Here is a 16,134-nt window from a genome sequence, read left to right on the forward strand (position 1 = left end):
ACGGTACCCCCGTAGCACCACCCGGGAGACCTCCTCAGGCTTCACTGCAGACCTAACCTGCTCCTAACCAACCAGGGTTTTGAGTGAGATCCCACTGCTTTAACAATAGAGCAAATATAATGTACTGTGGTGTCCTAAATGGGAGGGGAACCCGAAAGGGAGGGGATATATGTATACGTATGGCTGATCTATTTCGCTGTGCAGCAGAAGCTCACACAACATTGTAAAGCTACTGTACCCCAATAAAAACTAATTTAAAAAAACAATAGTGCAAATAGATCCCAGGAATTGTTCAAAGTTAAATCCTTTAACCTGACTCCTTTACTGTAAATTCCAAATAACAGTACATTTCCTAATTCCCCACGTGCGTGAAGCCGGAGGACTCCTCTCTTTTTGTGAAGTCATTTTTTGTATATTTGGTCTCTGCTGAGGCACCTGATAGTATCACCACCCCACTCTTGATCATCCTCGTCATTAGGTAAACGTCTGCTCACGTTTAACAGAAATAACAAAAATACTTCTTTGGACAAATTTATTTTGGGAAAAAAACTAGAAAATATTTCTAGGTGGAATTGACTGTATATTGGGATGATAGTTGAAAGGATTCTTTTCTTGTTGTGCGACAGATCAATGAGATAGGCCCTCCGCCACCGCTTTTAATAGGGCACAAACCCCACAGAACTGGTTGTGATTAATAAGTTCAAATTGCTGGTGATGGACTTCAGATCAGTGCACGCATCACTAGGGATGGTGACCTGTGCTGCAGCTCTAATGATGCAGAAATCCGTCATACCTCCCCTGACAGTCCTTCTACAGCTCACTGTCACTTGTCCCATCAGTCAGCCCACTTCTAATCAGACCCCCTCCTAGTGCAGATTGGACGCAGGTGGCAGTGCCGCCACCCGACTGCGTCTACTTCCTCCCCATCCGGTACCCGGGATGCTCTCAGATCAGGTGCCAGTTGAATAGGTTGGGCTGACTGCTCCCCAGCGACACCCAGGCCACAGCCTGCTGTGAGTTTAGTGTCCTGAACACAGAGCTGTAAATCACAGGACTGAGTGTTTTTTAAAATAGAATTCTCTGCTGTGAATTTGTTTTTCTTGGTTTTATCTGGTGAACTTTCTTAAGAGGACAAAATCTTATGATGTTCAACCACCTTTCCCACTGGCTCCTGGACTGATTTTCTGGTGCACTTTTTCCTGCCTTCTAGAGAAATTGGTCATTCATCACTTTACCTTGGTGGGTGGGGTGCCCCTGCTGATACAAGCAAGGCTTCTCCACAAAGGGCCTTTTCCCCTCTGGCCTTGGCCTCTCGTGCTGCACACGGATCGGCTCTACCACTGCAATAAGGAACGTTTACTTACAGCTCACCACGTGCCAGCCATTCTGCTGGGTGCATCTAAGTTCATTATTTCCTGTTTACTCTTCATAACTGTCCTGAAAGTTGGATACTTATGCCTGCATGTAGAAATGAGATTGTCTGAGATTCCATCAGGAAGCTCAGAGAGGTCCACGAAGTTGACCATGACCACAAAGCTGGCACGTGGCCAAGGCCAGGTCATGGGGGCAGAGCAGACCTGCTCTTCACACTGCTGTGGTTTCCACATTCACAGGCTCTCACAAGGAGCCCCTGACCCCAGAGGCCTGGTGACCACAGCTCGGGTGGAGCTCTGGGATGGGCAGTGGTGTGGGCACTGCTCCAGAAGGTGCCTGGGTGTCTGTCAAGAACAACCTTTGCTCCTCCAGCGTCTGGACTGGGTTAGAAGGTAGATTATTCTTTTGCCAATTATTTTCTTTCACAATTACATCTCTGTATCCATTGTCTGCTGCCGTGTAACAAATCACAACAATATTTAGTGATTTCAGGGACCTGCCCCTTGATGGTCTCAGCGTCTGCGGGTTGAGGACACAGCTGAGCTGGACCCTGTTTCAGGGTCTCTCACAGGCAGTGGGCAAGGTGTCGGTTGGGACTGCAGGTACCTCAAGGCTCACCTGGGGCAGGACCCACACCCCAGCTCCCTCGGGAGGTGCTGGTGAGGGTCAGTCCCTGGCGGGCTAGACTGAGGCCTCAGCTCCATGCTGTGATTGGCTAAGTGCAGCCCTCTGTTCCCAGCCACGTGGTCCCATCAGAGCTCACAGATGACAAGAGTTGAAGACCAGCAGCAGGTGAGACGCTGGTGCCCTGTGGCCTAGCCTGGAAGGAACATCCCATATCCTCTCTTGCTGTGTTCTGCTCTATAAGCAAGCCCCCTGGGCCCATCACACCAAGAGAAGGGCATCTGTCTCCATGGGAACACCTGGGATGGAGGGTCACGGCAGGATGAGAACCACCTTTTTCGAGGGCCGGAGTTAGGTCTTCTGTCTCCCTCCGACACAGTGCCCAGCAGAGTGCCTATAGGTGATCATCACGTCGGCTTCTTTGCTGATCTACACACATCCTCCCTGACACACACGCTCTTGCTTCCCGGGCACCAAGGTTGGGTTTCTCTTTTCTGATCAATCCTGTTCTCCTGGAAAGTATCCAGGTCCCTTTCCTCCTCCTTGGGGCTGAACTCTGCGACAGTTCAGGATTCTAGATCTCTGGGTAGGTGGCTGGCAGCTGCTGGAAATGGGCAGAACGATACCCAGTTTGATGTTAATTCAGCCACTTCGGGCAGCGTCGCTGACGAGCCTCTCTGCCTGGGCTGCCTGTGTCTGTCCCTCCTGGAGAGCGGGGACGCCAGAGGTGTCAGCGCACTGCCTATCCCGCAGCCCACGCCCCACACACAGGGCATCCTGCAGCCAATCAGACCGCGGGTCAGGAGTCTAACCGGTGGGCAGTGCCCATCAATTAACCGGCTGCTGCCCAGGCAGAGCTGGGAGAGCCCGGCACCCGGGAGCATCATAGCCTTACGGCAGCAGGAGGGGACGGCAGGTATTTCTGCAAAGCTGCAGCCCGACTGGCTTAGAGGGTGTTGTGTGAAAACTCAAGGAGATGCCGTCCACACTGTCTCTGCAGTGATGATGGGGTCTTCCCAGGGGGCAGGCTCACAGTGCCTGAGCCACCAAGGCCGCTGGATTCTCCTGAGGACTCACTCTCAGGGGCCAGTGTCCCGGAGGCAGCTCAGGGTCAGACTGCCAAGACGTCCTTATGGGAGGGGTGGCAGGGGAGGCTCTCAAGACGCCAGCAACCGCTTCCTCCCGATGCCCCTCTGCCACAGGCTGGGCTGGGGGTCTTGCGCGAGGACAAACCTGCTCGGGGGGCAGAGCTCTGGAGCTTGTGCTGTTCAGCACATCTGGGAGCCACTGGCTTTACTGCTAATCATGAAATGACCCTCCTTTTCTACGGGAAACTCCTGGAGATGCCGCCTGGTTTTCTGAATGGTTGTAAGACCATCTGACCCCAGCGTGAACTTGGGCTGCGTGAATGGCATTTTGATAAAATCACGGAGCATTGCTTCTGGAACTCTGTCTCCTCACAAGCGTGACTGTTGGTTGTTAAGTTCCAATAAAGCATTTCCATGTGATCCTTTTATGATCATTGAAAGTTAGAATGTTACACACTACGTTGGCAGGGGGAAGTTGTTCTTTTGCTGTGATTAATTCTAAAATAATTTCTGAGCTGTTTCTAAAAAGAAACATTCTCGACTAATGGCAGAATTTCTGCCCCAGTCAGAGTTTCTGATGTGTGGTCTGCGTTCACAAGAGAGGCTGACGACTGACATAGTTACCTGCAGAATCGTTTGCTGAAGTAAAACTTGAAGAAAATGAGTGAATGTACAAAAAAACAACCAGCAGGAAGCGATGGAACCATATATGTTAACTTTATGCATAAGAGCCTCCTCCGCTGGACCCCCAAGCTGGGGAGCCCGATGTGGGGCTCAGCGCTTTCACTCCTGTGGGAGAACTTCTGTGGTATAATTGTTTTCCAGTTTGTGGGTCGCCCACCCGGTGGTATGGGAATTGATTTTATCGCGATTGCGGCCCTCCTACCATCTTGTTGTGGCTTGTCTTTGGATGTAGGGTATCTTTTTTGGTAGGTTCCAGTATTTTTTTTGTCAATCGTTGTTCAGTAGTTAGTTGTGATTTTGGTGTTCTCGTAAGAAGGGGTGAGCTCACGTCCTTCTACTCCACCGTCTTGTTTGGGACGGACATGCACAAACTGCTATATTTAAAATCAGTAACCAACAAAGACCTACTGTACAGCACAGGGAACTCTACTCAACACTCTGTAATAACCTAAATGGGAAAATAATTTGAAAAAGAATAGATACATGTATATATATATAACTGAATCACTTTGCTGTACACCTGAAACTAACACAACATTGTTAATCAACTAGACTCCGACATAAAATAAAAACTGTTTAAAAAAATGACATTAAAAAAAAACACACACACATAAGAGCCACTCAGCCCAAAGGTTGAGTCCCATGTTGAGTCCACTGATGGTGACAGCAATGCCACCGAGGTGGCAAATTTTCAGGCCACCTGGGATCAGGCCCAGATTTTTTTGAGGGACAGCTGGCACAGTAGGAGTGGAAGTCAGGACCACTGCCTAATCGGGGAGCATTTTCATGGCCATTGATGAAGTTTAGAAACGAAAATCGAAAATGCCACTGACTGGAGAAAGATCCCCCTTTATCCCTGCTCTCTCCACAGTGGACACCCATATTTTTTATGCCTTTATTGAGAATTATTCCACATGTTATAAAATTCACCCATTAAAAGTATGTAACTCAGTGATTTTTAGTATGTCCACAGAGCTGTGCAACTCTCACAGTAATCGAAGGTTAGAACTTTTTCAACACTCCAAAAAGAAGCCCCTTACTCTTAGCCCCACTCCCTTTCCCTCTTCCCCCAGCCCTCAGTAACCACTAATATACTTTCTGTTTCTACAGATTTGCCTCTTTTGGACATTTCGCATAAATGGAATCAAAGAATACGAGGGTTTTTTGTGACTTCCTTTTTTCATTCAGCATCGTTTCCAAGGTTCATCCCTGGTCTAACATGTATCAGAACTTCTTTCCTTTTTATGAATGAGTAGTATTCCATTGGCTGCATATATCACAATTCATGTATGCCATCATTAGTTGAGGAAAATTGGAATTTCCCACACATTTTGGCTATTACAAATGCTTTTTCAATGAACATATATGTACAGGTTTTTGTGGGGATGTGTTTTCATTTCTCTTGGATAGAAGTGACATTGCTGTCAGATGTTAATTCTACGTTTAGCATTTTTAGAAACTGTCAATGTTCTGACGAAAGTAGCTACAGTATTGTACATTCTCGCCTCCAGTGTATGAGGTTTCCAATTGCTTCACATCCTTGCCACCATTTGTTCAGTTCCTTTCTTTTTCCTTTAAAAAAAAATATATATAGTAGCCATCTTAATGGGTGTGCAGTATTATCTCACATGGATCTGATCTGCATTTTTCTCTGATGACAAGTTTTGTCCAGCATCTCTTTGTGTGATTATCAGCCGTGTTTCTATCTTCTTTGGAGGAATGTCAATTCAAAGCCTTTGCTCATTTTCAAAATGGCTATCTTTTTATTTTTGCATAAAAGGATTATTTTATACTCTGGATGCAAGTCCCTTGTCTGAAGGATGATTTGCAAATACTTCTTCCTCTCTTTGTCTTGTTTTTTCACTTCCTTGACGGTGTCCTTTGTCACACAAAGGTGTTTAATTTTGATGTAGTTCAACTTACATTTTTGTTTTGCTTGTGCTTTTGACGTAGTGTTTAAAATACCATTGCCTAACCCAAGGTCATAAAGATTTACTTATAAATTTTCTCCTAGGAGGTTTAAAGTTTTCACTGTTACATTTAGACCTGTGACCCATTTTGAGTTCATTTTTACCTATGGTGTGATGTTAGCATCCAACTTTATTCTTTTGTGTGTAGATGTCCAATTGTTCCAGCACCATTCATTGAAAAGGCTGTTCTTCCCCATTAAATAGTTTGGGCACCTTTGTCAAAAATAAGTTGACATTTGGGACTTCCCTGGTGATCCAGTGAGTAAGACTCTGTGCTCTCAGTGAAGGGGGTCTGGGTTCGATCCCTGGTCTGGGAACCAGATCCCGCATGCATGCTGCAACTAAGAGTCTGCATGCCGCAACTAAAAGATCCCACGTGCTGCAGTGAAAATCCCGTGTGCCTCAACTAAGACCCGGTGCAGCCTAAATAAATAATTTTTTTAATAAATAAATAAATTGACCATAAATGTTATGGTTTACTTCTAGCTTCTCAATTCTCTTCCACTGATCTACAGGTCTATCCTTAAACCAGCATCACACTGTCTCAGTTACTTCGTTAGTGTTTTTGGTAGTAGTTTTTGAAGTTAAGGAATTTGATTCCTCCAACGCTGTTCTTCCTTTTCAAGACTGATTTGTTTATTCTGGATCCTTGCATTTCCATATGAATTTTAGGATCAACTTAATAATTTCATTAAAAAAAAACAGCTGGGCTTTTGATAGAGTCTTCACGGAATCTGTAGATCAATTTTGGGAGTATTGTGCTCTTCATAATGTTATATCTTCTGATCCATGAACATGGGATGGCTTTCCATTTACTCAGATCTTTAATTTCTTGAAACAGTATTTTGTAGTTTTTAGTGTATATATCTTGCCCTCTTTTGTTAAATTCTGAACATTTTGTATACCCTGCATTGTGTGGCCACTGGATTCTCTGCTATCTTTTTTTATTACGTTCTTGGAATCTTTTATTTGTTTCTTTACTCCTATGTTTATTTTTATGCCTGAATTCCTAGGTGTCAAGCCCGGTCGGTATAAATTACTGGTCAGGCCAAGATTTTCCTAAATGCATGGTGTGGCTATCTTTTGACCTCTGCCGAGGACTCCATGTGAGGAGGCTGCCAGCGACCTCCAGGCCTTCGACTCTGCGGGCAGGGGGAAATTCCACCCTCTAGCACTCCTGAGTTCTTGTGGCTGGACTAACAAAATTGACACGGGCAGATTAACAGGAGAAAAGGAAATCCGTGTGCAAGGAGGTCTCATAGAAATTGGGACCTGAGAAGTGGCCAAAGCAAACAGCGTTTATACTTCTTATACAAGAAACAATACACTTATGAGGAATTGACAGGACAGAAAGTTGCGTTTGGGTGCTCAGTTAGGGAAGAGTTTGGGCTTCGGGGAGGTAAATTAAAGAGGTGACGAAGTTTGTTTTATACAAGCTTCTGGGCTGAATTCCCCCTCTCTGGTGGTAAGGGTTCCTTCTACCTTCAGATGCACAGGAGAGATTTAGTTCCTGCTGCAGGGAGACAGACAAGAGGGTCAGAGCGTCCCTCTTGTGTTGGCCATTAGGTAACTTTAATTCAAAATAACCACTATACCCTGTTGGCACTCTTGGTGGGGGGCGGGGCGCGGCCAGCCCTTGGCCTCCTCAGTTCTTGCCCCTGCTGTGTGAAGCCTCAGGGCCACCCAGAGACCAGCGGGTGATGTCTTTCCTTTGTCTAGTCTTTCCCAGATGCTCGGGCAGCATTTTAGGCCCCAGGGCTTTTCCAAAGTTTCCCTGTTACTAACCAGTTCTCGAGGGTTTCTCTCAAATGGCCTTTTTTTTGTTAATTAAATTTTTTTTTTATTGAAGTATAGTTGATTTACAATATTGTGTTAATTACTGCTGTACAGCAAAGTGGTTCAGCGATACATGCATACACTTTCTTTTCTTACATATATCCTTTTCCATTACGGTTTACCAGACGGCCTTTTAAACTCCAAGCCGGGTTTCTCTTTTCCGGTCTGGATCACAGCCTCGGGCAGCTGAGCTCTTCCCAGCATTTGCCATTGTTTTGGTGACACCCTGAAGGAAGGCCTTCCCCACTACTGCCAGGTAGGAATAGAGCTTCCTCAGGGAAGAGCAAGTCCAGACAAAATACTGACTGTGCCCTGAGGGGGCGCTTTTCAACGACCCCCAAACCAATCAACTCTCTATCTTCATTCTTGCCTGCATTTGGCTACTGTGCCAATGAGCTGGGAGGAGGGGTGGGAACAGACCCGGGTTAAAATGTCACTGACTTTCACGATCTTACCAAAATTCAGTGGTTTCTCTTGGTTGGACAGTCTTCAGTTTATTCCATGGCTTTGGTCAATGACCCCAGTTCTGAATGATCGATTTTATTTTCTTGCCAACCCATAGGTTTTTAATTCTCCAGGTTTTCGTGATTTTCATCAGTGTAATTCGTCATATAGTTCTAGCTGCCATTTGAATCATATGTGATTAAATAATACAACAGAGGTCCTGAGCAAAGCTTTGCTTCTTCTTCTGCCATGGATCTTACAGTTTGAATCTCAGGACTCCGTACCTGAGGATACCTTGGCCTTGTCTTTCTCTCCCATTGTGATAGGCTTCAGTCTTGCCTACCAGATGGAACGTTCCTCAAGAACTGGTTCCCATATCACACTTTCCTCCCACTTCTACAGCTTTGGCTGGAGACTCTTAACCTGAGAGAAGAGTGGCCCCCAGGTGGCTGTGACTTTACTGGAACCAGACGCATACCCTGAGTGTCTGGCATGTGGATACTATATTCCCACCATCAAGAAACACTAGAGTTTCATCAAAGTCAGAAGGATGACTGACCCCCAAAAAGCTTAAAATCCTCCAATAGAACTTCTGCATTAGAAACATATTTTTCCTCGCCTTGTATTTCTGATTCACCAGAGTGGCCAATAACTTTTTCATCTTAAAGACAGCCTCCCTCCCCTGGTACCTACTTCCTTTGTTCCTTCCATTTCCTCCTGCACAGTAATACATGTTTCTACCATAAAACACACCTGTGCAGGACAGGGGTAATGCATGTGGCCTCCAGGGCCCAACTGTCCAGGTTTGAAACCAAGCTCCGCCACTTACAGCCCATGTGGTCCTGGACATGTTTCTTAACCTCACAGTGCTTTCATTTATTCATCTGTAAGTTTGGGAGACCTCAATGGCACTGTTGTAAAGATTAAATGAGATCGTGCCTGTCACAAAATGGACTCTCAGTAAACGTTATCTCTGATTGTTATGCCACTTTGCAGTTCAGGTTTCCAAATGCCCCTCACGGCCTCCTGCACAAGATGGAAATTAATCAGGCTGATTCCTGATTTCTTCATTAACTGAATGTGTCTTTTCCATCTGAACAACTTTTTTAGTATTTTTATGGACTCCAGTTCAGCTGTTTCATCTCGTGGTCTTTTAGGCTCACATCCCCCTCTGTGCCTTTTTTGTTTGTTGTTTTTGTTGTTTTATTCTTTTTTAAAAATTTTTATTGGAGTGTGGTCGATTTACAATGTTGTGTTAGTCTCTGCTGTACAGCAAAGTGAATCAGTTATACATATACATACGGCCACTCTTTTTTAGATTCCTTTCCCATATAGCCCATTACAGAGTGTTGAGCAGAGTTCCTTGTGCTATACAGTTGGTCCTTATTAGTTACCTATTTTATATATAGTAGTGTGTATATGTCAATCCCAATCTCCCAATGTATCCCTAACCTCTCTTACCCCCTTGTAATCATAATTTCTATATCTGTGACTCTCTATCTTTGTTTGACATATTCCTTCTAACTGGATTGATAGAAAATTTCTCTTTTACTTCTAACCGTATTCCAACTAACCTATGGGTTTCTCCAAGCCTTAACTGAAATCTTCATTTGCGGGTTGATATCTCTTTCTCTGGATTTATCTATAACACAGACTTTACCATTCATTTTGTAAAGCAATTATTTAATGAAGATGTGAGCACATCCCATGTATGTTGCAATAAACTCAAACTCACAGCGGCCGTGACATTTAGGGCAGCTAATAGGAAACTTTAGTGAGTATTTATCATTTCTATTGACTGAGACTGAATAGGCCAATTCAAAGAAAAGAATATAACTTTTGTGTGCAGCAAAAAATAAAATAGTTGGCATGTTTTTTAAATAAATGGAGTAAGAGCAAGGATTGTTAACTGGCCCAGGTTATAGAAGTAGGAGAGATTCCTGTCATGGTTCACAGAAGTTTTCCAATCACCCACAAGATAAGTGAAATAATTTTAAAATTGGCTTATTCTATTTCTATTTCTATTGCCCTTCAGCTTTTCAAACAGAGTATAATTTAATCCACATTCACTGAGTGATTTCTTTTCATTAAGCCTGTGCCTTGCTTGGAGCATGTGAAGCTACCATATAGTCAGGACCTTAAGACCCCTGTGGGTGAGACAAGTAATTTCAGTGGAAGTTGTGCAGATGGTAAATCACGAGGACAGAGCTGCAGGAGAGCAGAAAGCAGCCCTGCCCCCAGCCCCTGAGGAACAGGAAGAGCATGAAGGAAGGCTGTCCTGGAAATGGAGGTGACACCTCAGCTACACCCTGGAGGATGAGTCAGGGTGAAAGAAGGGACATTCCAGCAGAAGAAAAACGTAAGCTTGGCAAAGATGCTTAACCACACAGCGTGTGCGGGCGAGAGTCACTGAGATGTGTTGTCCAGAGCAGAGGGGACTGGAGGGCAAGGCTGAGAAGGGGCTTCTGGTCCTGTATGGAGAGGCCGGGCAGTGAGCCAAGGAGCGTGGACTGATTGATTTCTATGAACCCACTGAGGGAGTTTAAAAGAGGACAAAGCTGATAGTAACTGTGGTGCTCTGTGGAGGAGAGCATTGAGAAGGGGGACACACAAGGTAGGTGAGCAGTGCAGTGGCCTTTGCTCCTCTAGTTGAGAGAAAGTGAGGCCCTGGACTTAAGCAGGAGTAATGGGACCAGAGAAGATGGGCTGGTTGGAGAACATCAATTAGACCAAGAGTGTGAAGGAGAAGAAAGATCCGTCATGTCTCAGGTTGGTGGGGAGGTTGGTCCTTTGCAGAACTGACGGCAGGAAGAGGACCCTCCGTGGGGAGGGTGGTAGGGTCGTGATTAGCTCAGCTTGGAACATGGTGGACCTGAGGACCCCGGGAAACATCCAGGTAGGTCATTTCAGATATTTGGATCCAGAAATATGAAATTCACTGAAGTGTTCAGGACACACTTGAGAATTGTCAGTGCTTAGATGGCAGCAGAACTCTGAGAGGTGATGCCAATGCCAAGGGAGGATGAGAAGAGTTGACCAAAACAACAGACCTGGGGGAACAATGCTTCCAAGGGGCCATGGAGGATGTAGAGGGGGATCGCCAAGGGAGGATGAGAAGAGTTGACCGAAGCAACAGACCTGGGGGAACAATGCTTCCAATGGGCCATGGAGGACGTAGAGGGAGATCACCAAGGGAAGATGAGAAGAGTTGACCAAGGCAACAGACCTGGGAGAACAATGCTTCCAAGGGGCCGTGGAGGACATGGAAGGGGGTTGGCCAAAGGCTACCACGGGAGCCAGCATAGGGCGGATTTCACAGAATGTGTCCTTTGGGTAATTGTGCAAACCTTCCAAGGGAAGCTTGACACAAACTCTTTTTAAGGCGTGTAGTAACTGACGATGTGACAGGGAACCAGCTTGTTAAAATCTGTGTTTTCAACTCTGTACATCCATCTTCTGACTGCACGTCTCCATCTGGAAGTCCCAGATTTACGTCAAAACCAAACAAAACTGAACTCATCTTCCTCTCCTAACCTGCGACTCTCCAGTGCTTCTGGCCCCTGTGAATCTCCATCCTCACTGCCCGTGCGCAGTGCCCTCGAGGCCCTGGGTGTGGACCCCATGCCTGGGTTGTTGCCATGGCCTCTGAACGAGTCTGCCTTCTTCCAGACCCACCTCCCAATCAATTCTTCACATTTCAGCCAAAGGGAACTTCAGACAATGCGAAGTCTATGATCTACATACTTGAAAATCTTTCACGGTCAGTCTGCTTTGCATTAGGACAGAGATCCAGCACCTTCCCCACCCTCTTTTTCAGCTTATTCCAACTTACCCCATAGGTCTCAATATGAGAAGCCTTCCCTCCCCTCCAAAACTGAGAAGTCTGTCTTTCCAGGTTGAGCCCATAGCAGCCTGTGGTCCCAATACTGCAGCAGTATTTGTGATATTGTGTGCTAATGACACTTTTGTTTGTCAGTGTCACCCAGTAGACAGTGAACTCATTGAGGACAGGGTCAGTCCTTTGCTTCTGTGTTTTTCCCCAGGGCCTGGCTTGTAATACAGCACATGAGCATTGGGTGAATACTTGATTGAAGTAATGAATCAATGATGATTAAACATTATCCTAATCTAATTATGAGTGGAGCTCTCACAGTGGTTTTATTAACCATTGGCTCCTATGACTATATGCATTTTAAAGTAATAGGACGACATTTCTTTTAAAACCTTTCAGAAATTCAGATTGGCTTTCCCCCAATTAGCCGGGATTTGTGAGGTTTTACTGCATATTAACATTTTTATTTCTATGGCATAAATCAGAAAGCCACCAGAGGACTGGAATTTATCTGTGTGTTTCATTCTAAAGTACCACTTTTTTATTTTTTCAAACTTTAGCCCGTATCTTCTTTTTGCACTGGTATTATTATTAACACCACTACTAGTATTAATCCTTCCTACGTTGTATTAGTATCATTTCATACTTTCTGAAGTGTTTTGATAATTTTTGTCTCATTTTGATCTTCCAAATAATTCATTAGGACTGAAGATAAAGTATAATTATAGACATTACCACACACAGATATCCAAATAGGTGTTAAATGACTTTTCCAAGGACACCCAAATAAATAATCGTGTAGATGAAACCAATATATCTAGTGCTCGTTCCATTCGTGTGGCTTCTAAGTCACTGTGCTCCCCTCAGGAATGTCTGTACTTTATAAATAACTTGTCACGCATGGAAATAATCTTGTCTGCTCTGACTCATTGTTTTGTCAAGTACTTTATTAGGTGGCATTCCTGTTTTATCCAAAAACCTGGGCTCCTTTTAACCAAATAATTTTGAAGATGAGAATATAATTTTCATGTGAGATTATTTTCATGTTGGTGGTGTTACAGGAAATACTATTATCTTTCAGACACGTACTTTAAGGTAAATTGTTCAGGAACATGTTTATGTACAGAGCAAGTAATACCTTACATTTATATTTGTTGAAGACACAATGCACACCCTTCAGAATTTTAGTGGATTTGAAGATCCATTGCTTATTCCCTTCCGGTGAACTCTTTCCTGGAACGCTTCCCATCACTGGACTGGGAGGTGATGGGAGCGACAGCAGCACGGTACCAGGTTCCCATCCTGCTGTGCTATCCTGCTCTGTGACTCCGGCCCAGTTCCAGTCTTTATTTGCTCATCTGTGCAGTGTGTTGCTTTCATAGATGAGCTTTCAGACTTTTTAGCCATGGGTCTCTTCTTTCTAACACAGGAAGGTATACTGATATACAGATATTTATAAGTTATGATAAATATGTATGATAGACATACTTATATGTATATAGTATGATATGTGGGGTTCCTGTGGTCGGGCTTAGGCATCGCCACTGGATCCCCACTCACCACCCTACCCCCTCCAAACCATGGGGGCATCAGAGATCACAGGGTAAAATGCACCAGACTAGGTGACTTCTCAGATCTTTTCAACCGTTAGCCTTCTCTGAAGCTATTCTCTTGGTATGAAATTAAACCTCTAAGAAGTTAGTGGTCGTCATCTCTCCAACACCTCGTATCGTCAGACTTTTTAAAAATTGCTGTCAAGTGGTAGTAGAATAGTATCCCATCTTTGCATATCTTTGATAAATAATTGTTAACAACCTCTTCATGTATGTATGATGGATGTGTTTCCTCTTTGGCAAAATGCTTGTTAATGCTTCCTGCCCAGTCTCTCATCATACTGAGTATGCTTTTCTTATTTATTTTTATGTCTCTATATATTCTTTATGCAAATCAAGAATATGTCTTCCCCTAGTTTATAATTTGACTTTCTCCTTTTTTAAGGTGTCTTTTGATAACAAGTTCTTAATTTAATATTGTCAAATTCATCCATCTTTTCTTTTATTGTCAATGATTTTGGTGTCTTACGTTTTTTTCTTACTCTGAGACCTAAGAATATATTCATCTATATTTTTAAGTAGAGTTTTGAGGTTTTGTTTTTAATATTTAACTCCTCAATCCACCATGAGTTTACTTTGTAGAAGATGTAAGAATCCAACTTTATCTTTTACCATCAGATAACCATTTTTTTCTATTCCATTCATAGGAGTGTGTCTCCTTTTTTCCTCTTTTGACAAGGCTTCTCCATCCCAAAGTTCCACCACGTAACAGGCACCGGCCTGTTCACAGATTTCGTCCTAGTTCATAGATAATTTGCTAACACTCATCAATGCCATCCAGGCTTAATTATTACACCTTCAGAACAAGTCCTGATGTCTGGTTATCAATCTGTCCCTCTCTGGTTTCTTCTTCACAGGTGTTTTACCCATTACTGTTCCATATAAAAATATCAAGTTTCTTACACAACCCATTTGGTATTTTGGTTGAAATTGCGTGACCCATGAATTTGAGGAGAACGGATGTCATCACAATATGTGGTTTGTCTCTCCAATGATTTGCATCTTCTTTAGCATCTCTAAATAAAGCTTTATCATTTTCCCTGGACAGATGTTGCACGTCTTTCGTTAAATTTATCAGTTACTTTATATTCTCTCTTACTAACATAACTGTTTTCTTGAACGATACTCCTGTAAGTTACACAGTACGTATGCAGCCACCTAACTACACCCTGGTCCATGTCTGTCAGTCCTTCTGAGGACGGTGGCAGTGGAAGCGAGATCAGGCCTCCGGTGGTCCCCCTCTACTCATCCTCCCACACTTGGGAGGGCCGCCCTGCCCCCACCCCGGACAAAACCACCACACACAAGCCACTTCTGAACAGCACCCCACCCTACTGCCTTCACGTGTGGGTGTTGTTCCTACAGTGCCTTTTGGAATTGCTCTTGCTGTAGGCTCAGTGGTCTTCCCAGTTCAGCGCTTTGCTAAAAATGAGAACAGAACATTAGTTAACTTCGCAGTAAATGTAGAGAAGGTTTATGGACAATAGCATCCTCGACAATGAAGAAAGAGATCTACAGAGGGCAAGGGATGTGCCTGTCACCACACAGCGGGTCAGGGTCAGGGCCTTCTTCAGAGTCTGTTCTGTAAGACGGGATTCCAACAGCCCTGCCCCAGGGCTTGCATGAATTAATATTTATAAATTACTGAGAAAATACTTGGGACTTAGTACGTGCTCTGGGAGCTTTTCTGTTATCATTATCGTCCTATTACTCTATACTAAATTTGACCACATATATCCAGTTTAATGAGATAAATAGGATATGGATCTAACCTTAGTGCAAGGTATAATTTTGGTGTTACATGAAAAGTTTAAAAAGGGTTTTGGTTTTTAAAAACTGTAGATTACATTTTGGGGAATTGAAAGAAGGTCTGTGGGAGAAAGTGACAATTGAGCTTGGCCTAATTAAGTGAGTAGAATTTAAACTAGTGGATTTAATGGAAAGTAGATGAATTTACGGGAGAGGCCTGGTCTGGAAAATAACATGAGGCAAGAAGCCAGGAAAACATACATTTTTGCAAAGAGTGAAGCATTCCTTCAAAACATCAGAATATGAGTTTTCTTGCTGTTCTTTTGTGCCTAATATCTTCTTTCTGTTATAACTTCCAGCTAAGTTTCTAAATTGTGTGTGTGTGTGTGTGTGTGTATGTGTAAAAGAGTTTGATAAACCTTAGCAAATTATTAAGGTCTAAAAGAAGCAGCATTTTTATAAGTTCATTAAAAAACAGTGTCAACTGATCCAATTACGTAAATAAATACAGGATCACATCGGCATAGAACGCAGCAGATAATTATTAGGGAGGAAACAAGACGCCGGCTGCTAAGCCAAAGGTGGACCTTTTTCTTCCTTTACGGACAAGTGCAGAGAATCGCACAACGTTACGGAGGCCGGTAAATTCAAGTTGGGAGAGGGGGCGTAAAACCAAGGCCACCTGGATGAATAGTTCGAAATGTCAAGACAGTTTGAGGCAAGTTATCAATTCTATAAAACGGCAGTTGCTTTAGGAAGGGCTGCCTCTTTGAAAGGATTGACACAGGCAGAGGGGAAGTGAAGTAAGTCAGACAGAGAAAGACAAATACTGTATGATCTCACTTGTATGTGAAATGTAAAAAATACAACAAACTAGTGAATACAACAAAAAAGGAGTAGACACACAGATATAGAGAACA

General features: G+C 43.8%; 1 protein-coding gene across 19 annotated transcripts in view; it reads left to right on the top strand.

Annotated features, from left to right (window-relative positions):
* Nucleotides 1-16,134, top strand: part of MYT1L (myelin transcription factor 1 like) — a 406,245-nt gene that overhangs the window by 191,563 nt on the left and 198,548 nt on the right. The gene's annotated exons all lie outside the window — the stretch shown is intronic.

This window comes from Orcinus orca, chromosome 13 (genome assembly GCF_937001465.1).
Source record: "Orcinus orca chromosome 13, mOrcOrc1.1, whole genome shotgun sequence".
Classification (NCBI taxonomy): Eukaryota; Metazoa; Chordata; class Mammalia; order Artiodactyla; family Delphinidae; genus Orcinus; species Orcinus orca.